At 38.1% G+C, this 23,646-nt stretch overlaps 1 protein-coding gene across 4 annotated transcripts in view; it reads left to right on the forward strand.

The window, feature by feature from the left end:
* Nucleotides 1-23,646, forward strand: part of scn5lab (sodium channel, voltage gated, type V-like, alpha b) — a 167,175-nt gene that overhangs the window by 9,582 nt on the left and 133,947 nt on the right. Inside the window, exon 1 of one of the 4 annotated variants that reach the window (XM_017712310.2) lies at nucleotides 20,944-21,068. The exons of 1 other annotated variant lie outside the window; for it this stretch is intronic. The gene's annotated coding sequence lies outside the window, so the exon portion shown is untranslated. 2 more of the 4 variants (XM_017712312.2, XM_017712311.2) reach the window with 2 other exon arrangements.

Genomic DNA, 23,646 nt, shown 5'->3' on the forward strand with positions numbered 1-23,646 from the left:
TGTGTAATTCCCAGTTAAAAGTATGTTTTCTGCTTTTTACCTATTGCTAAAAAATGAATAACTTGTCCTTAATAGCTGATTTTACTGATAACTATTAATGGTCTGCATGGAAGAGACAGAGATTACTGAGAATTTTTCCAATATTAAGCATGTAAATGATCAGGAGCCACCAGCGGAGCCAGACTACAATTACTCATTCCTATGATTTAAGAATAACTCATTGCTATAGCTCAATATCACATTGCTTTCTGTGAAGTTACTGGATAATAAGCCTTAAGATTTACTAAGCCTGGGAATTTCACTTAATGAACAGATTCAAAGGTCTCTATGTGTTTCTGAGCTCTCTTTATTCCATTCTATTCTATTCTTCAGTAATTATTTTAAAGTTATTATGCAGTGTAATTAGTAGCTTAGGCCTTTTCACATGTTTTCAGACAAAATGCAAACAAAGCAGGTATGGAGGAGGAGGAGGAGGCAGGCAGGCAGAAAGGGGGGCAGAAGCAGCGAGAGCGTGCTGTATGACGGTGAGAAACGCACTTTACCAAAGCAATGAGTGTAATTAAAGAGGCGTGCTGTCCCTGTGCCACAGCACTGAGGGGACAGCTCAAACAAGATGAATCTAAGTGGGTCGCAGGAGCACAACACATCCCCCCCCCGCCATAGCAGGGCCACGAGCGGAGCAAATCAATGCAAGGACTATTAGAGTCATTAAGATCGTGCCATCTCAGACCAAAGCCTCGAAAAAAAGGATTGATGGCCATGTGCTTCCCCCCACCCTCATTGTGTGGCGGCCTGGCTCTGCCAACCTCTCAACTCACTTCAGTGAAGTTTATTAGCAAGTATGTGATGAGTGTTGATGGGTTTTATATCACAGGACAAATAGCTGCACTTGGAAAAATAAAGGCTCCTTAATGATTCTTGGCAGATTTAGGGACAGTTCTAGGGAAAATCTTCAGTTGGTATAGAACCTTTACATTATGTGGAGTTTCTTTAAAGTACCCACACAATGTAAATCCAAAATTTCTTTTTTCGAAATAAAGGAAAATTGAATATGCAAACATGATCAATGTTTAAAAAAAAACATTCACTACTTAATCTATAAAGTCCTTAGATGGAAACTAAGCTGCAAAACCAGCCTGTTTGAAATCGACGTCACAAAAACAAACACGGCCGACAACAGTTTAGCCCCGCCCATTCACATAGAAGTTCCAGAGAGTGCTTCTGACAGAGGTCATTTACATATTTCATTGATATGATTGGTTAATTTTCTTTTGCTCGTGCTCGTACATGGTGGTGGAGGTTTTAGAGCCCAGCAAGAGTCAATAAAGTGATGGAATATTACAAGAGAAGAAGAATTTTGTCCTTGATTTTGTCTTTGATATGAGAAATCCTGCTTAATACGACCAAGCAAAAGGACAGTTTTGACTTCACGTTGCCTTAACACTGTAAAAAGGTTCCTCACACTCGCGCTTCTGCTTTACAAATGGTCCTGTAATGGTTCCTTTTTATTGTTAATAGCGTAATCTTATATCTTAAGGCTTGTTAAGAGCTGTGATTGAATAAGACTGTGAAAATGAAAGGGACAAGATGGAATGTTTCCAAAGCCAAAAGCCTGAGGATACTGTCCAGGCCATTACTGTGATTCACAGGGCTATCATTTAATGAAGACCATAACAAATAGCCTCATAAGTGAGTTGTATTTTTCTCTATCACATTACATGAAGATAATGCCCTCTAGCACTGTGCTAGCGCATTGAGATGCTGTAGCTCAATGAACCACTGCAGCTTCATTCACAAACTTCCATTTTAACACTGACAACTGTAGCAGCCTTAAACATAATAACATATGTAGCCTACAGAACTAGTCTAGACAAGCTTGTACTGTAAAAATGGGTTCTTAGAAGAACACTTCAACCCTTTTTGATAATGAGATGTGTGTCTTTTTGAAGTTTAAAGGTTCTATAAACTGTTAGAAATAAAGGTACCATGCAGGTACATGATTCATTCATCAAGGTACAAACAAAGTAAGTGTACCCTCAAAGGTACATCAGCGGTTTTAAGATCCAATGGTGTACCTTAAATAAGTTTATCCCAGAGGAAAAGTAGACATTTTTATCTTTTTATAAACTAATGTTTTAAAACAGAACAATAAAATAAAAGCCTGAAGACGAGACGGGGTGCGTGGAGTCAGTACATCTTAGAAAATATCATTTCAATGGATTCTGGTACAGTTATGTTCCCTGGCTAAAGGTATTGAGATGTACCCCTGAGGGTACCACCACAGTGACAAGAAGGATACTGCCCCAGTGACAGTGTTGTACCTTTTTTTCTGAGAGTGTACCAGCTTTGCCCCCCTAGAGCTGTGCATTTAAGTCAAGAACCGTTTACCTTTTATTTTGAAAAGTGTACAACATTTTTGTTTAAAATGCACTGTATATCTAGTATATAATGCTCTGCTTTGTATGACTCTCAGTGATTATAAATGGGCATGTTTTAGCACTGACCATTGTGTTCAACAATGCCGGTGTTCTGTTCTAATATTCAGTATTTATGACTCATTGGCTGGCAGAATTTTTTCCCTATGACTGGCATTTTAATGTAATGACTCACATATGCCTCACTTATTTACGCTGCAGTGGTGTTGTGTGTGTGTGTGCATGTGTGAGATATACTGTATACTGTTATCTGTCACAGAAATGAGATACATCATTGCAGTTGCTTGCAAATGGTTTTCAATGCTCGGCACAGCAGTTTTAGTTTATTGGTTTATTATTTCGGACAGAACTTTTTCTACTTAAAGTGACACTCTGGCCTAAATAAAAAATGAAGCTGGCATTTCATCTGTTGTAAGCATGTCTACTTGCATGTTTGTTGCTGCAGTGGTGGTGCAGTAGTGTCTAAAGCAAGATTTTCTGGAGAGTGGGAAACCCCTTCAGATGATGTATCTTGCAGGTGCGAGGAGCTTCCCTTCCAGAAAAACACATGAATTTCACAGAGACAAATATTTTATCAAACGGAGATGAGGCATCCAGATAGCCAGCTACTTTGCAAACTGTAGCTTTTAGCTTCATTAGCTTTTAGCTTCTTTTAGCTTCAAAAGCTTTTAGCTTTTAGCTACCTCATCTGATGAGTATATCAAGCTAAAAGCTACAGTTTGCAAAGTAGCTGGCTGTCTAGATGCGTTATCTCCCTTTGTGTCACGGTTGGATCCTCCCACTGCTCCATGTGCCCCTTTGTTTTGATCTTACATGTGCATTTGTTTTGGTTTTCTAGTCCTGCCCCCTTGTTTCATTGTAAACCCCTGATTGTCTCCACCTGTGTTTGCACCTGTCCCTCATTACCCTTATGTATTTAAGCCCTGTGTTTTCCCCTCTCTGGTTAGTGGTCTTTGTTTGAATCTCTGTCTGTGTTGTTTGGTTGTTTATGCCTGTGTTCATTTTGTCATGTCTGTCTCTCCTGCTCTCCGTACTGGCTATTTGAACCTGGACCATTTAGACTATGACCCTGGATTTGCCCATATTAAAACTCACTTATCACAGCACGTGCATTCGCCTGCTCGCTCCCCGTCACACTTTGATAAAGCATTTGTCTATAAAGCATTTGTCATGGTATCTATGTTGTGCTGAATAAAAATAGAATCAAATTTTTTTATTTGATTTGGGTCTATGACTGAGGTGAGAGTTACACTAATGCTAGCATGTTGTATTAACGTGCAGCTCAGTGGCTAGGTTGATTGACACCACAGGGATTCCCAATACCTGTATGATGTTTTTGCGTAATGCATGATGTGTATTGTGGTGAGAAAAATCATGAAGAAAAAAACATAAAAACAACATAAAACTGTGAATTCTGTCAAACCAATGAGGCTGACAGATGCTTTGCTGCACTACAGAATACTACATAAAACATTAAATAAGTTATTAGACTCTAGTTTTAGGTCAGAGTGCCCCTTTACACTGTTTTAACAGCTTCACAGTTCATTATCAACATTGCTTTACAGTGCCTGTATTTTAATGGCTTGTTTTCGCTCGTTTGGACATTGTTTTACTGGTGCAATAATCTACATATTTTGCCCTGAGGGGAGGACTCTGTTATCATGCTAGTGATTCAGAAGCTCCCAACAGCAGAGGTTACTTTACTGTAATTTTGCCTTGTTATTGCTCAGGACGGTAATGGTCAGAAAGGGAAGTCCTCATCTACGGAGGCTGCGCTGGTTCGGTGGCTTTGTCAGTGATAACAAGAGCGAAGTGAGAACCAAACCTCGCATGGGCTATTAAAAGAGACAGACAGAACAATCCAAACTAGTGTGACCTCTTTGAAGTGAAATTAAAATGTGTGCCAGTGCAGTGGGAGAGCTTAATGAGAGAGCCAAGCTTAAAGGAGAGCACTCTCGCAAATTACTGAACCCCAGGCCTCTTTGAGGAGGTGGAAACGGAGCAAAAATGGGACCCTTTCCAGCCCCCTTCAACCATCTCTAACACTTCAACAGCGTGCACCCCCTTTTAATTTGCATGCTCCTAATATCACTGAAGTACAGCTTAATAACAGCATAATAGCCATAATAACTGCTAACTGCTGTTACTGCCCTGCATGTACACTTGAGGCCAGATTTTTCTAAGGTTCTTCTACTAGGGGTGCATCAATCAGGAATTTTTATTCAGATTTTTTTTTACAGTCAGTCTAATTTTTGCAGATTATTATTAACCACAGGTTTTTTTTAGCAAAATAAGACAAAAACACTGTTTATTTGCTCTTTACCCAAAGCTCACACCTTGTGGGCTGAAGGAACGTGCTTCTGTGAAACATATAGGCTAGCGGGCAGCAGGAACACATGCATGGATGCACAAGCTCTGTAGACAAATCAAATAGGAGCAGAATTCAGATGCAGAACACTTGAACACACTTTGTTTAACATTGTTTACTTCATAAAATCATAACAAATATTGGACAAAATAAAAAAATGGTTAATTGCTGTGTGTTTGGAGTGAATATTGGCCAATTGCTATCATGCAGTCCATTTATTAATTCACAAAATGTTGTGCACATGCAGTTTCAGTGGCATGGTTTCATATTTGCATGATAATAAAAAATAACAGCCACTGCTGACATTAGTTGAGTAGTCTGTATTAAGCACTACTACTAAGCACTACTAACACTGTTTACAGACCTATTTCAATATTTTTTAAGGCTTGACTGTCTCCTTTAAGACCATGGCACCTGTTAACTTCACTTGTTTTCCATTAGTACTTCCCCCTATCTAATTTAAATACTCTGTCATCATCTGGCTGTAAAAAACAACAAAATCCCCTGCTTCAGTTACTGCTGACCTGTTGCACTCATATCATTACAAAAATGCTATCACTCCCTGTCCTCCCTGCTGCCTTCTGTTTGCATATCAAGCAAGTAGATGTGTGAATGACACCATAATCATAGCTGTTCACAACAGGTTTTGTGCAATGTTGATAATGGTAAAATACTGATGAAATCTGAAAAAATTAGCTTTACCTTATAACCACTTGCATCTGTCTCTGCTACACAAGGATTTTGAAAAATGCATTTTATACTTATGACCCTACCTCAAAACTAGCCTATAGCAAAATCCCTCCTGTGAGGTAGTTTTTAGAGGCATTAAACACTTTCCATTACATTTACGGTACTTGACTGATGCTTTTAACCAGAGTGACTTACAATTTGAACACTTTACACAGGGAGGCAAAGGCTGCGTTAGGAGTCTTGCCCAAGGACTTTTATTGGTATAGTGTAGGGTGTTTGCCTAGGCAGGGGACTGAACCCCAGACTACAGTGTAGAAGGCAGAGATGTTACCCACTACACTACACCAAACACTTCAGATGTCCAGTTCACCAGTACTGTCAACAAGTCTGTTTTGGTAGAATGGAGCATTTCACATCAAACCACTCTGAATAGCTTTGTTTATATCAGAAATGTAATTTAATTTAAATTAATTTAATTTAATTTAATTTATGTGTTTGAAAAATTGGTGGAATTCCCCTTTAAAACCTATAACAACGGCAGTGTGTGAATGGATCAAAAATCCCTTAATACAGCCTAAGGCTTATTATTTAATAACTATATAGATTACAGTCTTTAAAAATGAGGTCCCACTTCATATTAAGTGTCTCTAATAACTGTGTAGTTACATGTGAACAACATGCCACGTCAACGTCACTACTAATGCATTAGTCAATGTTACAGATAAATTACAGATGTACAGCTTATGTAATTACATAAGTGCACCGTGTAGTTGGAACAGCCTATTCTCTCTCATGTAATTGCACAAGGGTAATAACACAAATCTAAATAAATTTGTAATCAGACTGGAACAGCATTTTTATTAGAAGTTTATTTTGCCCCCAGCAGTAAAAGGACATATGTAATAACTTACATTAATACATTACTGAGACTGTATCTGCCAGCTTTCATAACATTTAGCTAGTATCCTGTATGTATGTGCGACAGTACAGCAGTGTTCTGTTACCCCGCAAAGCAACGTCTATATTACCATTCCATTATTACACAGTACCTACAAAACAGCTACACAGGAACAGTCCACTTATTTTAAAGTAACCTTAACACTGCACTACAGCAAAGTTCCTGTGTAGAATATACACTTGGGTAGCTACATGAGGCAAAACTGAAGTCTATAACATGTGTAATGACATAGGCTATATGTCTGTAATCCATCTGTAACATTAAACAAATCATCAGCAGTTACACTGTTGTTGCATATGTTATTCATATGTAACTACACAGTTATTAGATACACTCAATATAAAGTGGGACCAAAAATGAACCATGAGTTGAATATAGAACCATTTCACGCTTAAATGGTTCTTTGAATGGTGAAATGGTTCTTCAGACAGATGAAGAATGTGTTGTTTATGGTTCTATAGAGAACCTTTTTGGAAATGGTTCTATATAGCACAAAAAAGGTTTCTGCTATTGTTGCCAATGCCAAACTTATAACAATAGAACCATTGTTTTATAGAACTTTATAGAACCATTTTCAAAAATTGCTTTATATAAAACTATATACAAAACAATATCAATTAAAGGTTCTATATAAAACCATATACAGTACATTCTCCATCAATCTAAAGAGCCCTTTCACCGTGCAAAAACCAGTTAAGTATGATATGGTTTCATATAGAACTCATAGGTCCTTATAGAACCTTTGATTTTCCTAAAGAACCCTTAAAGAACCGTCTTTTTGAGAGTGCACAGACAGGGTGAGTTACTCCTAGGTTGTAGAAGTGTGTAATAAATGTCTGGACCAGCTGGTGTGTCCTGGCCATTTCAGGGATTCATTCTATTTCCCTCTTTTTTTGCACCATTAGGCTTTGTGCTCTCTCCACTACTTTGGGTATTGTACTCTAATAACTGTGTCTCTCATGACCCCAAATAAAATCTTACAGTTTGCAGATGAGACCACTCTCATAGCTCATGGGTGTTAGCACAGATGTGATGTGGGACGGAGGAAGAATGTCCCATATCTTGGTGTGCCAGCCTGGAACTCAACAACATTAAAACAGCTAAATTGACAAACGACCTCCACAAGCGCCCTGAACATCCCACAAATCAGTGTCACTGAGTTCTGACGGCCAGCAGCTTTAACACTCTCAGCTCAGACTAGAATGTCTTCTCAAGCACAAAAAAACCCCACTACGCTATACTGCAGTGACTCTGTCTGTGCTAGTGCAGTCCTATAAAGCCATTGCTGGATGTGATAATCACATCCTACATCATTGTCTGAATTGTCTCTTCAACTGCAAAGGCAACCTACAGCATAATGCCAACTGCTGAGAAAGTAATTGTTTGTGGCCTCCCATTTACAGTCAGAGCAACATGGTGGGATTTAAAGTCACACTCACTTTGGAACTGCCACTTGAAAGAAAAATGAACCGTGTGCCCCGTGTACCAGTACACAAACTGCCAACTGAAAAGTGAGTAGTGATGCTCTTGTCTTATCAGTCTTGGGTCGATTATAGCACTTTTCCACTGGACAGCGTGATACGGTGCACAGCGTTTACCAGTCCAGAACTGTCCAGACCCCTGATCGAGAACCTGTGCCTATTTCCCATTGCACTACCATACCAATGAAGGTAGGCAGAGGTTGTTGTGCTGGCAACATGATTTTCCACACAATGCTAGTGTTAACAGACACCAGTAGCAAAAATAAAGGAGTTTTAAATGTGGATTTACCTTTAACACAGAATTTGGTTTGTGATTATTCCTAGCTAGTCATTTTTGATGAAATGTATAGAGCCATAACTGTAACAATATCAGGTTCAGCTCAGCTTTTTCACTATTAGATTAACATGAACGTTGTTTGTTTGGAGTGTTTCACAGCTCATCCTGTATTCTGCTCTTTATTTCCGGCAAATTTCAGTTTGTTTAGTTCCTCTGCTGTCACAGCTGGCGACTGAAAAGCTTGTTTAGGGGCAATGGAAGATTCAGAACTTGATGTAGGTTTGCTGTCACTCTACTTCAGAACTTGACTAAACTGGTCTGGTCGGTTATCTTATAAAATGATCTCATCTAATCTAATGTGTCCAATTGCTGTTTTCCTATGTGCTAAAGCAGAAACCTAGTAACTGTGTAGTTAAAAAGTACCTGATTTGGATGTCAACCCATTACACTGGCATTACTATTTTGCTATTTTAAAAACATGTAAATGCAGTTAAAATTGAGCTCAGTTTTTAAATAGCCTTTTAAAATGACACCACTGCTTTGTTGGCATGTTTTAATTGTTCTGACTTAAAATTAAAAAAAATTATATACTATCTTTGCAGTAAATGTGTTTTGCTAGTGAACACTCTATATGGCATTAGTACAAATACAAATAATAATAATGGTTTAAAATCATTACTTGTGTGTTGTTTAAAAGAATACAGTAAGAAAAACACAAGTTTAGTTCCTGATTTCTCACTGCACTATAGTCGATGGATGCACCTGATTTTTTGCATGGTGTCTGTAAAAACTGGGCTTCTTGAAAGAGAGATTGGAAAACAGTTAAGATAAACCAGACATTAAATGCCAATGAACAGTTTTATTGGTTTATTAGGGTGTATTCTACAGTGTTTTTAAATAATTAAATGCTTATTGCCCAGATAAATGGCTAAGTCTTTTGCACAGTACTATAGGCTATCTGTATGTACACTACATATGTACATAGTACGGTTCTGTATAATTTTCATATGTTTGCTGTTTTTTTTTTTACTTACACTGAAAAATGCATAAACTTATAAAATATTCAACTGCCACTTTGACTGGAAATTAAGTAAAAAACTTTTTTGCAGAGTCCTGTGTGTATTAAATCCATACCTGCAGATTGTGCACTCATGCTGGACACATTTTGTAACTTAACTTAATCTCCAACTGAACACACTGATGTGTCTGGTTAGAGACGGAATGTTGTTTTTAACACATCTGTTTTAAGAGTGTATAAATAGCAAAATAAATCCGAGATGGGATTGGCAGACTTAAACAAATCTGTTAGGACACACAGTGTCGACATACAGTGTAAATGTATCACTGCAGTGGTTGTGTCCTTGGGAAGCCAAGCAGTCAGTGGCTCAAAAGGGCTTGATGTTTATGTAAATGCATTAAATATACAGGGACATAGCTCCATACACTATGTACTCATTCATCTGATTGGTAATGCAATGCGGCTAGTTTAGGCATGTTTGTTTCGGCCTGGTGCGTTTCATGCTTCTTCTTGTTCGTGCCTGTTAAAAAGCATAAGTCGCTACCACTGAGGAAAACCGGAGGTTTTACAGAAGCTGCTAGAGGCCGAAGGGTAGACAATAGAGCAGACATTAAAGTCCTGAATAAGCCTCAGTCCAAATGACAGATGACACCTCAAAGCCAAACGGCCTTAGCAACTGTGACGAGTGTTTTCTAGCCGACTCAGCATTACTGTGTGCATTTGTGTGTGTTTGCCTTTAGCCCCAGACTAACGAGGCCTCTAATAATATCGTGAGTTTGCTTTGCCCATTGCAGAGCTCACCATGTGGCCGGTTTGGGGGGAAGGCTTAGGCCAGCATCGCGTAAGACAGGTTGAAAAAACAGCCCCTCCCGTCATGAAAATGCGTGCAAATTGCAGTGTGACCCTAATGGCAGACAGGGTAAGCTTTAGTCACCGTTATCTTACTTTGAAAGTGACATCTGAGCAGTTGCAAGCTGACACAGCCTAGAAAGAACTCCAGCCATGCAGCAGAGGTAAGCATGAGTGGCCCATGCTCTGCTCTTAAAGAGACAAAGTGAAGAGGCTGCTGTGGACCTGCCCTCTGACAGCACTGGCTTGTTAGAATCATTTTAACATACAAAGTCTTCAAAGTCGCATTCACTCACATTCCTACTCAGAAAAATCTGTGAGCGCTTAGTCTGCGTCGGCTTTCTGAGCTAATGATACACAATTACTGTAGAGGCAGATGATGCCAGTAATCTAAACTTGCTCACCAGCTGTCTTTCAAGCATAACTAATTGGATGAGCAGCACCGTCCTTAAATGAAAAATAAAAAAAGTCTGGAATTCTCATTAGAGGCACAAGTTCAGAAGGAGGAGATATATGGAAAATCTAGGTAATTCATATGAGATAAGAAAGGTGTAAATATAATAGGAATATAAAAAATATAGATCCTATAACAACAACAACAACAATAATAATGATAATTATTATTATTATAACATACATATATATAAAAATAAAAATAATAACAATAATGGTAACACATTGTATATTGTTATTAAGAAATGATAGGAAATGCAATTTTATAAAAATATATAGACCCTTCTACTGTAGTTGAAACTGCAGGCCCGCTGTAAAATAAATAAATAAATAAATAAATAAATAATGACCTATTCAGACTTTAGATATTTCAACAAATTATGTTATGATATATTTAATCCTAAGGCATCAATTAAGATAGTAATACATTAAATATTTACAAACATATCACTTATAGGGTATTTTCTATTGCAAGGTATATTAGCCCTAAATCTCAACAAAATACCCTAATGTTTTTAATTTATTTAATTAATGTTTTTTCCTGACTTCTTTTAAATTGGAGATGAAAGATGTAGATTAATCAGAAATTCTATTTTCAAATAAGCTTTATTCAAAAAAATGCTGTCCCTCATTTTCTTGTCACTAGCAAAACACAGAGTTTAATCCATAGGTGATGCCTTATTTTATCCTGTGGAGCAGGAAGTGAGACTGCATTCCTGTCCCTCATGGCCACGTAGTGAGCAGATAGATCTAGTTGTTTAAAGGGTAAAAATCTATTAATAAAATGTTGAAAAAATTGATAACACTTAATTTTACAGTCCTTTATTATAATTTTAAAATATCTGGTAAAACTCAAGTTAGGACTAAGTTCATTGTTTGGACTGAACTTTAGGGATTCCTTAGAAAAACGTTTGAAGTGTAGGATTAGATTTAATAGAGTGTTTAAGATATTATTTAATATATTCATTATTTAATATATTGCTTTCAACTTAAAGGGGAATTCCACCACTTTTTCAAAAGTTCTGCATAAATCAGCAGACGAGGTGCAAACAAAGTCATTCAGAGTGTTTTGAGATCAATGGTCAAACGGGTCATCACAGAGAAACTTACTGACTATGATTTCATGGTGGTGATAGGAACCAGGGGTTACAATTACACCTTTAGCTATTTTGTTTAACGTGCACATTTTATATTTTTAAGTAAAACTTTAAAAAAATGTTTTTAGGCCAGAAACATTAAAACTCTTAAAAGAGTGTATCAGTATGTATAACCCTTTCATACAATAACTTTCTATAATGTCGCTTTAAGAGGCATTAAGCACTAAATGGATCTTTGTTTCCTATCACCAGTTTCTGTAGAGCAGCATATTTCACGAAACACTCTGAATGACTTTCTGTACGTTTTAGTTGTTTAATTCTGCAGAAATTGTTAAAAATCTTTAGAATTCTTCTTTAGAGGACAGTTGCCTTAGATAATAATATTTAATTGAATATTTACATTTCATAGATATTGCAGTTGAATGATAAGATGAGCATCTACAATAAACTCTCTAAAAAAAGTGTTACCAATTTTATTATTACTATTACCACCAACCTAAAATGACATTTGTGAAAGGACATGAACTCCCAAATTCCAGAATTATCACTGCATGTGCAGGACTACATGATGAGCACAGTCCATCTCATCCTCTTTCTTGCTCCTATCTACCACCGAAGTACACGCAGTGGTGAACCATGACTATTTGAGCTAGGCCCTCAGTTTGGACCATAAATGTTCAAACTGTTTCTTAGTGCTAAGCTAATGCCAATTGGCATGAACATTTTTTGACCACTCTAACTTAAACACAGACATTCAAAGCTTCTAAAAGGTGTTCTATTCTTTATTTGAAGCTTGTGACAGACGTATTAGCATATGTTTTAAACTCTTTTCTCTTAGTGACTCTGACTCAGTAGAGAGTTCTGGTATAGAGCTGCCACTGCTGTTTTCCATTTCTAACAACCCACTTATTAGACTGTCAGTCATATCTGAAACGTCCAGAAGGCCTGGAGTGACAATTTTTTTTTTCTCACAAAATTGGTCCTACCTATTGGACATCAAAAAATGATTGGGTGATTCACTTTGGAATTATGCGGAAGGTTAATCTAATGCATTAGGAACAATGGTAGAGCTCACGTAGCTATATTCACCCAGATACTACGAAAAAAATTGAAACATCGAAAACTTTTGAAACAGAAGTAGCAGAGGTATATATATATATATATATATATATATATACATAATGATGGCTATGAATATTTTAGTGCCCGGAAATCATTAGGCCTTCTCTGAAGGCCTAGAAGGACCTGAGGCTCCCCCTTTGAGTACATATAGTAACCTAACATGAAAACAGCAAAACATATAAAGTTATATAGCACCACTGTAAGTCCATATGGTCAGTAAGACTTGGTGGGCTTCTGTTATAGGTCCACTGGAAATCACAGAGTGCCACTCTGTAAGACTCTGCAATCAGTGTAATCGCTGCTTAAGGTGACACCCAACGCCACCCCAAAGATTTTGAGCGCAGCAACTCACTGTAAGACCCACCTGAAGTGGCTGCTGAAACACAGATGTCAAAGCTATCAGGGAGATGATGACATGTTCCGCCCACCTCCAGCACCATGGCAACCGCTCTGCCATTCTGTAGCAGCCAGCGTTTAAATCCTAATCAGCATATTAATCACTAATTGCTTCCCCTCACATGCAGGCTTGCGGTTCCCCTGGAAGGTGAGCGAGTGTGGAGTTCTTGATTGACACTGAGTTCAGTGGGCTGCTGTAATCACAGCGTAGGCCAGCCGAGCGCTCTCCATATTCTCTCGGTTAGCATGCTAGCAATGCACTAATGACGAGGAAAAAAACGCACTGTTCTTTCAGCCGCACTGAAATCAATACACCCACTGAAATCAGACTCAAGTGACTCCTTAGCTTCAACAGCCGCCTCCTTCAACCCGAGTTCTAGCGCATGTTCTAGTCATGTCTCTCCGAAAGTCTGAAGCAGAAGAGTGAAAGCTGAAGGATTATTGTCATGATTAGTCACTTTCAAATGAAATGGAAATGAGGAAGGTCTCTCTCAGGCATCCATTTTGTGTGCCTCGGATGATCCAGATGATTTTGGCGTATCGGTCCCCTCATTGTCTGCTTTTTTTTTTTTTCTGTTAATCATCAACTGAGATGCACTCTTTTATTAAAGTCGTCATGACTGAAATGCTACCAGACTATTTGCACATGCTCAAAATAAAAGTTTCTCATCTGCAGTTTGACTCATGACGTCCTCCCACTTAAGACAGCCTAGGATTTACACAAGAAGCCCTCTGAATGGCTCCAATCAGTCTAAGCCTCACGGTTTGGTGTGCCATACTCGAAAAATGACCTAACAGTGAGGGTATATCTAAGGGGTATCCCCCTCATCATAACACCACCTCTGGTTACCTGAGCTTGTAGAAAGATTGAGATACTTACAGCTAACTGATAACAGTCTAATGAAAGCAGTCATGTCAAGGCATTTGAAAATACCACTTACCCTGTGAACATTTCATGATGAATAGGCCAATTAAAATGGTCTAAAATTGGCTTGGAATAAAATCTTATTACATTAATGTACAGTACAGTTAAACCTGGGAGCTCCACTTCTGATGCTGTGTCTTGCAGGTGAGAGGAACTGCTTTGGGGTGGAGTTTTTGTTGCTAAAAACGGCATTTAAAACAGCTCAGCCTCAAAAATCCACCCCAAAGCAATAGTCTTTCAGAAGTTCCTCCCACTTTCAAGATCTTCAGAAAGGGGTTTTCCTGGTCTGACCAGAGCGCTCCTTGAAGAATCTTCTTCATTCTATATAGAACCGTGCTTCTACATAGAACCATGAACCATGAACACTCAAAGAACCTTAAGCATGATAAAAGGGTTCTTCTGCTTGCTAAAGGCTTCTTCAGATTGATGGAGATTGTGTTGTATATAGTTCTGCTACTGTTACAAGTTTAACAATGTAATAATAGAAGCACCTTTTTAGTGCTATATATGCCCCTTTCAAATAGGTCCTATAAAGAGCCATCTTCAGCACGTTCTCCGTCAATCTGAAGAATCCTTTCATGATGGAAAGAACCCTTTAATCATGCAAAAGGGTGTTTATGTTTATGAGTGTTTATGGTTCTTCATAGTACCATTTATTAAAGAACCCTCAAAGAAGAACCTCTTTAAAGAATTCCTTTTTAGTATTATGTGGAGCCCTTTTTGGTGAGGATTTCTGTTGTCTTCACGCTAAAAAGTTGGGATTATTGATTACATTGCCACTCATGTGACCTTCCACCCACACACAGACACTCCGCTCACTCACATATCGAATAATATTAAATAAACATTGAAGCTTAATAAGTAATTATTAATTTATTTGTTTTTTTTGCCTTTTTGAAATTTGTATAAAAAGAACATGGTCTCTGCATTAGTGAGATGCTGTTGGTACGTGTTTCCCCTCCTCCAAAGATGCACACAAAAGCTATTTTCTAGCTAACAGCGCCCCCCTGTGGAGATTTTCAGCCTGCTAAATATGAGTATGTTACAAATACATTGGCTTTCCTTTATCAAAGTGGAGGAGCTACGGAATTCAGTTCAAGATAACTGTTGAAAAGCATGACGTGTTGTATTTGTACAATGATACTCATCAGCACCATCAGGATATTTGGGAAGTGCAGAGATACTGGGGAATTTGTATTGTAGAGATGCAAATGGAAGTTAAATGGAAGGTGAAAGTAGAAGCATCTAGGGTGCCTGACTCTGAATCTCAGTCTATTCAGTGAAGGTTCACTAAAGTAGCTCAGGTGCTGTGATGTCTTAAGGGAAAGCCCTGTATTTGTTTGCCATTCACCTTTACTATTATCACATTTCACTTAGCCTCGTTTTTCATGCAGTCATATCACCCGGACCCCCCCACAACCATTCACTAGACATCAGTCAGTTTGAGGAGTAAGAGGATATTAGGTTCTTGCAGATCACATAACTGCACAGGTGTGTTCCAAATCTGATGCATGAATATTAGAGTGTCGTGCTGTCGCACAGAATGTTTTCCCTGGCATTAGAGGTCACCGCAACCAATCAGATAGCACCTTGCAGCGTTGCAAAGTCAGATCACATTGGATACAGACATCACTGCAGAACTCTGGATGGCTGGAATTCAGAGTAGGTTTCCCTAAAGCTCAGTTTGCATTGCATTGACCCATTTTGGACACAGCTCAGGGTAAACTGTTACCACGTTCTTGTACTTAGCTTAGCGAAATTGCAGCACTGACCCTGAAACTCTCATAAAGAGCACATTGAAAAACAGATGAAAAAGAAAAGAAGGACAGGGAGGAACGGACTTGAAGGAAACACCTCTGAGCAAATGCGCGCCATATGTTTCTTAAAGAATTAGCAAACAGGACAACACTGACTAAAAAGAACACTGCTTAGGCTGAACACTCACCATACAAAATAGCAATTTATTTGAAATATATTTCTAACAGATATTGTTAGAATAAATGCAAATATTTGTAATTGGCCAAATAAATACATGCACAAGCATTCTGAATATAAGCAGGAGCTGTAAAATAAACAGGACGGCCGATATAAATTAGCCCTATTCTGATTGGCTGTCTTGTATTGTGCCTCATTCAAAAAACAGTCCAGGCTTAAGCTCTACTTATAACTTCAGTTTAAAGGGGTGGAGCTAAACTGCTGTAAATGGCTGAATTAATGGATGAACACAAAACATTATTTTTTCTTGACTTCACAATAACAAAAAGCTCCAATTGGGCTGTTTTTGCAGCGTAGTACTCAGACTGAATGGGGTGTTTTGAATTTTTATCAATATTCATATTGCTTTAAACTTTTTTATTGCAAAAGAGTAGCTTTCCATGATATGGGCCCTTTAATGGGTGTTCTCAGCTGTCCTTTTGGTATGTTTGGGTGCCTTTTCTTTGTCTTTACCTACTGTCAACATTTTGATGTTTCTAGAATATTATACCCAGAGTATTGTCCAGCTTTTATTGAATATACAATTTGAAGAAATTTAGGTGAATTAACTGTAGGTGTATATGTTTGAATAGCTGACAGCAGCAGACCAAAATTTGAATTCATAAAGGCTGAAGTCTACTTTTTCATGTGCCATAATACAGTAAAAAAACATACATTTTAATCTATGTTTAAAAATATACAGCGCCCTCCACAATTATTGGCACCCCTCGTTAAGATGTGTTAAAAGCCTTAAAATAAATTCAATTTTTATTTCAGAAGCATAATCTCACACTGAAAATTGTAGAAAAATGTAACGTTTAACCTTAACCTTTAACTGTAACCTGTAAGTGAATTTTTAGAAAAATATCCCTGACTAAGAAATCATTATTTTTCATAAAATCACCTGTTCCACAATTATTGGCACCCCTAATAATTCCTAGAAAATAAATGTAATTGAAGCATTTCTGTCATTTCTGCTGTAGTTTATAAAGTTGATCAGAGTATCTAGGAACCTTCAATTAGTAATTCCTCACTTCCTGTTTCCCTGGGGTATAAATATGACATGACACAGAGGCCTGTTTCTCTTATCCATCTTCAACATGGGAAAGACAAGAGAACACACCATACAAGTAAGGCAGATGTGTGTCAACCTTCATAAGTCAGGCAATGGCTACAAGAAAACAGCCACTCGCTACACCTGCTCATATCTACAGTCAGAGGAATCATCAAGAAGTTTAAAACAACTGGAACAGTGGCAAACAAGCCTGGACGGGGACGTAAGTCTATCTTGCCACCACACACAGTGAGGAGGATGGTAAGAGAAGTAAAAAGTTCTCCAAAGCTCACGGTTAGAGAACTGCATCAAAGAGTAGAATCTTGGGGTCGCAAAGTCTCCATAGCAACCATCAGGTGCTATCTACATGCGAACAAGCTGTTTGGGAGGCATGCATGGAAAAAGCCTTTTCTCACTTACAAGCATAAACGTAAACGTCTGGATTTCGCTAAGGTACTGGGCCGTGTGCTTTGGTCGGATGAGACCAAGGTACAGCTTTTTTGGCAACAAACACTCTAAGTCGGTCTGGCGTAACACAAAAGATGAGTATGCGGAAAAGCACCTCATGCCCACTGTGAAGTATGGGGGAGGATCTGTGATGCTGTGGGCCTGTTTCTCTTCCAGAGACCCCGGGAACCTTGTTAGGGTGCGTGGTATCATGAACTCTTTGAAATACCAGGACATTTTAAATCAAAATCTGGCGGCCTCGGCCCTAAAGCTGAAGATGGGTCGTCATTGGGTCTTTCGGCAAGATAATGGCTCTAAACATGTCGCCAAATCTACACAAAAATGGATCACCAGACACAAAATCAAGCTCCTCCCATGGCCATCTCAGTCACCAGACCTCAGCCCAATTGAGAACCTGTGGGGTGAGCTGAAGAGGAGAGTGCATAGGAGAGGACTCTGGATGATTTAGAGAGAAGAATCCCTCTCTCTGTATTCTCCCATCTTGTGAAATGTTATAGGAGAAGATTAAGTGCTGTCTTGGTTGTACAAATTATTAACATCAGGGGTGCCAGTAATTGTGGCACAGATGATTTCATGTAAAATAATTATTTCTTAATGTGGGATTAATGGATTTTTCTCTTTTTATTGAAAAACATTCTATATTATGTATATATATATATATATATATATATATATATATGTGTGTGTGTTAGAAGCTAAAGAACACATCTTAACGAGGGGTGCCAATAATTGTGGAGGGTGCTGTATTAAGATATAAATTGTAATTATATAGAATGTATTTTGACTGTGAATTATGTACTTTCTGTTCTCATATATTTTCTGGAAAAAACTTTTTCCACATGGGCACTCTGGAGGTTTTTTTTTTTGTAATATTATCTGCTATTATTGTATGGGTGTCGTTTACTGACATATATCATAAAAAGGAGCCACTTTTGATGTTTTTGTAAATTAAAAGTCAAACTGATTTTTTCTGGCACTGTAACATAAAATATAAGACCTAAAATGATCAGGCTAAAAAACGTATTAAATTGGGTATTTGCAGTTGTCTGTAATTGACTGTCCAGTTCAGCTCTTGGTTACAAGATTTTTTATTTGCTCATTTGTTTCATTGTAATCTGCGTGTGTGAAGCTCATTGAGGGACCTGATTGCGCCGGGTTCATTTCGAGTAAAGTTGTGGCCGTGCCCAATCCATCACGCAGGAGCCTGCGTCCAGTCACTGATGACATTATTCACGCTGGTCACTCATTAATTAAAAACACAGCACCTGAGACTTTGAGGAATCAGCAATAGCAGTCAATAACAGTCAGTCCTCAAACAGACATGTGCTAGATTAAAGCTAGTCCGTAATCCAATTGGGATTTAAGGCCATGCTAATAAATGGGTGAAAATAAAGGCCTTATCTTTTGAGATGGCACCACTGATCCCTTTTTAAACATAACTCTGAAGACTTAATCCACTTGCAGAGCCTTCATAGGCTCAAATGATGAGTGGCTTAAGGAAAGGAATGGCCCCACAGCTGTGATCGCTGACTCCTCTCTGAGCATGGTATGATATTAGATGATTTGTTGGAGAGTTAGATACAGTGTCAGAAGCCTATCAGCTCCGTCACCCGCAAGAGCCATAACAACAATCAACAGGGCCAATATTCCCTCCCTAGGCTGCTGTCACATTTCCACTGCGAGCTCCCTGGGGCCGTGTGAAGCAGCGTACACATGTGAGCAGTACTCCGAGTTATACATGACCCCAAGGATACATATGCCATATGTCAGCGATGCAGCATCTTCATCAACTAAATCACTGGGCAGACTGCCAACAGAGAACCAATGACATTCAGCAAGATATACTCTCAGTTTCTTAATTATATCAACTGAGAATGAAAGCAAAGGCCACAGTTACATATGTAGAACATTCTCAGATGCCGTTTTAAATGAGAATCTCTTTCATGGTAACCAACTAAAAGATGGTTTATAGCATTGAGTCCATGCAATGGCAGAATCCTTGAGTCTTTGAGCTAGCACCAACAAACGCACTGCATACCGGTAATACTCTCAGTGCATGTACGAAGAGTTTATTGGTAATTTCCCAGAGGAATAGACAGGTTCATTGCAGACAGAGGAGAAAAGAGGAAGAGGAACTGGGGAGGCTGATGTCAGAAAGATGAGGCACAGCTCTTTATTTATATTCTCAGCATTATTAAAATAGCAATCAGCAATCTTCTCAAATAGCTTGCATTGATAGGAAATAGCAAGTTACAGTGAATCTGAAAGTTGTAATGGACTTTTTTATACATTATTAGTATAATATGTCTCTGCTCACATTTCTTGAAGCACCACACATCATATCATTAAAAGACAAAATTCATGTCTTCCACCTTCCATCCAAAAAAAAAAAAAAAGATTTGTTGTTTTAACCTGAAAAGTTACCAGGCTACCTTTTAAAGTGAGGTAATCAAACCTCAGTCAGAAATATGTTACTGTATGGAAAGAGAATGTATTATGATTTCTGATTCATGAAGACTTTAAATAAGAATTCCATTATTTTTTCAAGCTTTCTACATAATTCAATAGTTGAGAATGACAAAGTCATTCAGAGTGATTTGAAATGGTCAATTGCAGAGAAACGTATCAATACTGATTTCTTTACAGTGGTGGTGAATGGAGCCAGGGGTTAAATAGTCTACAACTCAGATATAGCCATTTTATTTACGATCCGGAATGACCAGTGAACCTTCAACTCTTCTGAGTTTTTAGAACAGTGTAATGTTGGCAAATATGAAAAAATGAGTTCTCTTCAGGGACTATTCTCTCTTACAACCGCCTGCATGTATACCTCTACCATGAATGTGTTTTAATAAGTACACCTGAAACCTGAAAATCTTTTTCAAAACTATCATAAAACAATGTTTCAGACACCAGGCAGCTTCTTCATAACAATTTCATGTAATAGCTTTCTGTGAGAGAGATTTTAGGAGCATTAAACACTTCAGACATCTGGTTTCTATCACCACCACAGATGTGTGGTAATCAAACCACTCTGAATGACTTTGTTTACATCTTAAATGTTTAATTATAAAAACAACAATAACAACAATAATTCTAATAAGAATATGTAACTATACTACTACTACTACTGATAATACTATTATTTTTGCTTTTTTCAAACCCAAAGAGCTTCAGAGCGATCAGAGCAGTAGAACAGAACAGTACAAAAAAACCCCAAAAACTAAAAAGAACAAAATAGCAGATGATGTAATAGTACATGCAGTACAAAACAGTGTCATACAGCAGTATTAGCTGAGGTAAACAGATCAAGCAGGTCGTGGAAAATCAAAGTGCAGTAAAAGCGGAGTCCTGAGTAGAGATGCTTCTCGTAGTTTGTGGCAGGGCGTCCCGCAGTTAATGAGAAGCCTCTCTCACCTCTGCTTTAAAGTTTGCAGCGAGGCTGTTTCAGGGTGGGGGGAGAGAGAGTGGCTGTGCATGTACGGCATAACAGCTTTACAGAGGTAACCAGGGGCTTTGCTATGAACTTCTTCATGGGTATGTATATGGGCTTGTTGTGGCATAGTGAAGTTTGAGTAAGAACACGGATGGCACAATATTGCGTGTACTGGAGTTTTCTGAGGCGTTTTGCAGGTAAATGTAGGCTGGATATGCTAAAGAATGTACACAACTATTATGTTATTGTATTTTGTATTGTTAATAGCACAAAAAGTTTAAATGTAAAATATAAATGTGAGCTAATGGAATGAGTGTGGAATGTCAAAAGGCAGCAGAAGAGAGTTGTTTCTATAGAGATGGTGTAAATACACAGATTACTTTCTGCTTTTTTCTATAACAGCTGCCACGTTATGTGACTTATAAGAGAAACGGAATGAGGGTGAGGCGAAATGTTTTGGTTTATGTTCTGTCTCTTAATGGCATGTTCGTATATATTGAAACATCAAAAAAGCAAACAATACATTTATTACCAGTAACAAGGTAAGAATGAATGTTAAATTATGGCCTATTTTAATTTTGATTTTATAAAATTTTGATTTTATTTGAGACGTAAGATGCGCACAGATATTCACAGCGATGATAAATTTGGTTTGTTATTGCAGTTATACTCATGGATGGCATTCTCTCAGATGTTTGTGGGGTGCTTTAGGGTGCCATGATTTTCTTTTTTTGTTCAAAAACTTGCCATTTGATCCAGACGCGAGACCTTTTTGCTGATGTCATTTGTGATACGGCCCTGCTGGTGGTGACAATGCTGACATTTTGCCCAGGCTCTGTAACTTCTCAGTGTCAAGTGCAAAGATAAGGCCAGTGTCACCCTGCTCACTCCGAGACCTCCACAGGCTGCTAACACAGTCACCAGCCGTTAATGACAGCAAACGCCACTGCACAGGCATGTGAAGTCACCAGGCCGGGACCGGGACGTGAAGTGCAGCTAATGCAGCGCCAGTGTACATTGCAGTGCTCAGAATCTGACTGGAAGTGCTCAGCTTCAAAGTGACATTAATTGAAGTTAATTTAATTACAATATAATTTCATTTTAATTGGTGTAAATTTAATCATAACTGATGGTAAACATCCATTATGACTACATTCACACCAATTAAAGTTCAATTACTCTGAAATTAAATTTACACCACATCAGCATTATGCTTGTAAGTCCATAAACCTGCATTATGAATGTGACAATTCAACTGTAGAATGTCTGTAGAATTTTAGAATGTAATCAATTACAGTAATATTCTGTAAATTATGCCTTTATTATTTTTCTTTTCTTCCCTGCTAAAGCAACCAGTACAAACCAGCATGCATTCAATGCTGGTGTCAGTGGATCTATGCTGGTTTATGCAAGTTTAGTGCTGGTATGGTGCTAGTTTAGCATATCAGCATTCAAAACATAACATAAACTGGTTTTGCTGTTGACGAGACAACATATGCTGGTTTTTCTAGCAGGGTTTTACCCAGTTTATCCTGTTTTCTTCCCAATTTAGTTGTGGTCAGTTCCAACTGCTAACTAGTTGCCCCTTATTATGGAATGATGCTGAACTTGGAAAGTAAAGGCTGACATGAGATTCCTGTAAGATGTGTGAAATCAGCCATTCATATTTTTAAATTGCCACTAATACAATGTAATAAGACAGCTTAACATGCTCGGAGGAGAACACTAACCGCCAACAAACAGCCAGCTAACACATACACGTGTTTGCTAGCATCAGGCTAAGTGATTTAGGGAGGGGGAGGGGAGCCACCACACACCCAGAATTAGAGAAACAGTTGTGTTTTCTTGGCATCACTAGCAAATTAACCTTTAATATCTCAATGTCAGAGTAAATGCTTGGGCATTTTTTTCCTCTGAACTTTCTAAAACAAGAACTCACCCAAATTGGAACTTGTCATTTCTTCATTTCTCACCTACCTGAGAAAAAATCAGAACCATAATAATAGCAATTAACAATTTAGTTTAATTGCCTTGTATGGTCATTTTATGCCAGTCTCAAGCATCTAGTTTGGCTAATTAGCTAACTTGCTTGCTTCATTTACATAAACCTGTGTAGAATCATGCACAGCTTATATTTTGCTCTGTTGACATTGAAAATCTGAGCAGAAACACTTTTATGGAGGCTAGCGTAAATGCTAATTGAGTAAGTGTTAGGTTTTAGCTGATGCCAATAGCATCAAGAAATAGTAATCAACGCATTAAATTACCATTCTAGTTTGCATGGGCTATTGGTGATGTAAAAGTACTTGGTGACTTTACCTTAAATTGTTATTGGCTTTGGGTTGTATCAAACACAAATTTATCAGTAGCTACCAATTGTGAGCAGATACTGAAAACCCTAAAACGGAAACCTTTCTTATTGGACCTATGGCTAAACGGACTGAACAGTTCCAGTTTTCTGGTGCCAAAGGTCTTGGGATTGGGCATTGTTTTCTGAACAACTGAATAACTGAATTAAACAGTAACTATCAGTGTGATAAGCTGCTTCCCACAGACTGAATCCAGTTTAGTTTTGCAGAAATATCTTCACTATACAGATCTCTGCTGAGTGTACTGTGAGGCAGAGGCACAATTTGAATGTGTTG

Source organism: Pygocentrus nattereri, chromosome 3 (genome assembly GCF_015220715.1).
Source record: "Pygocentrus nattereri isolate fPygNat1 chromosome 3, fPygNat1.pri, whole genome shotgun sequence".
NCBI classification, from domain to species: Eukaryota; Metazoa; Chordata; class Actinopteri; order Characiformes; family Serrasalmidae; genus Pygocentrus; species Pygocentrus nattereri.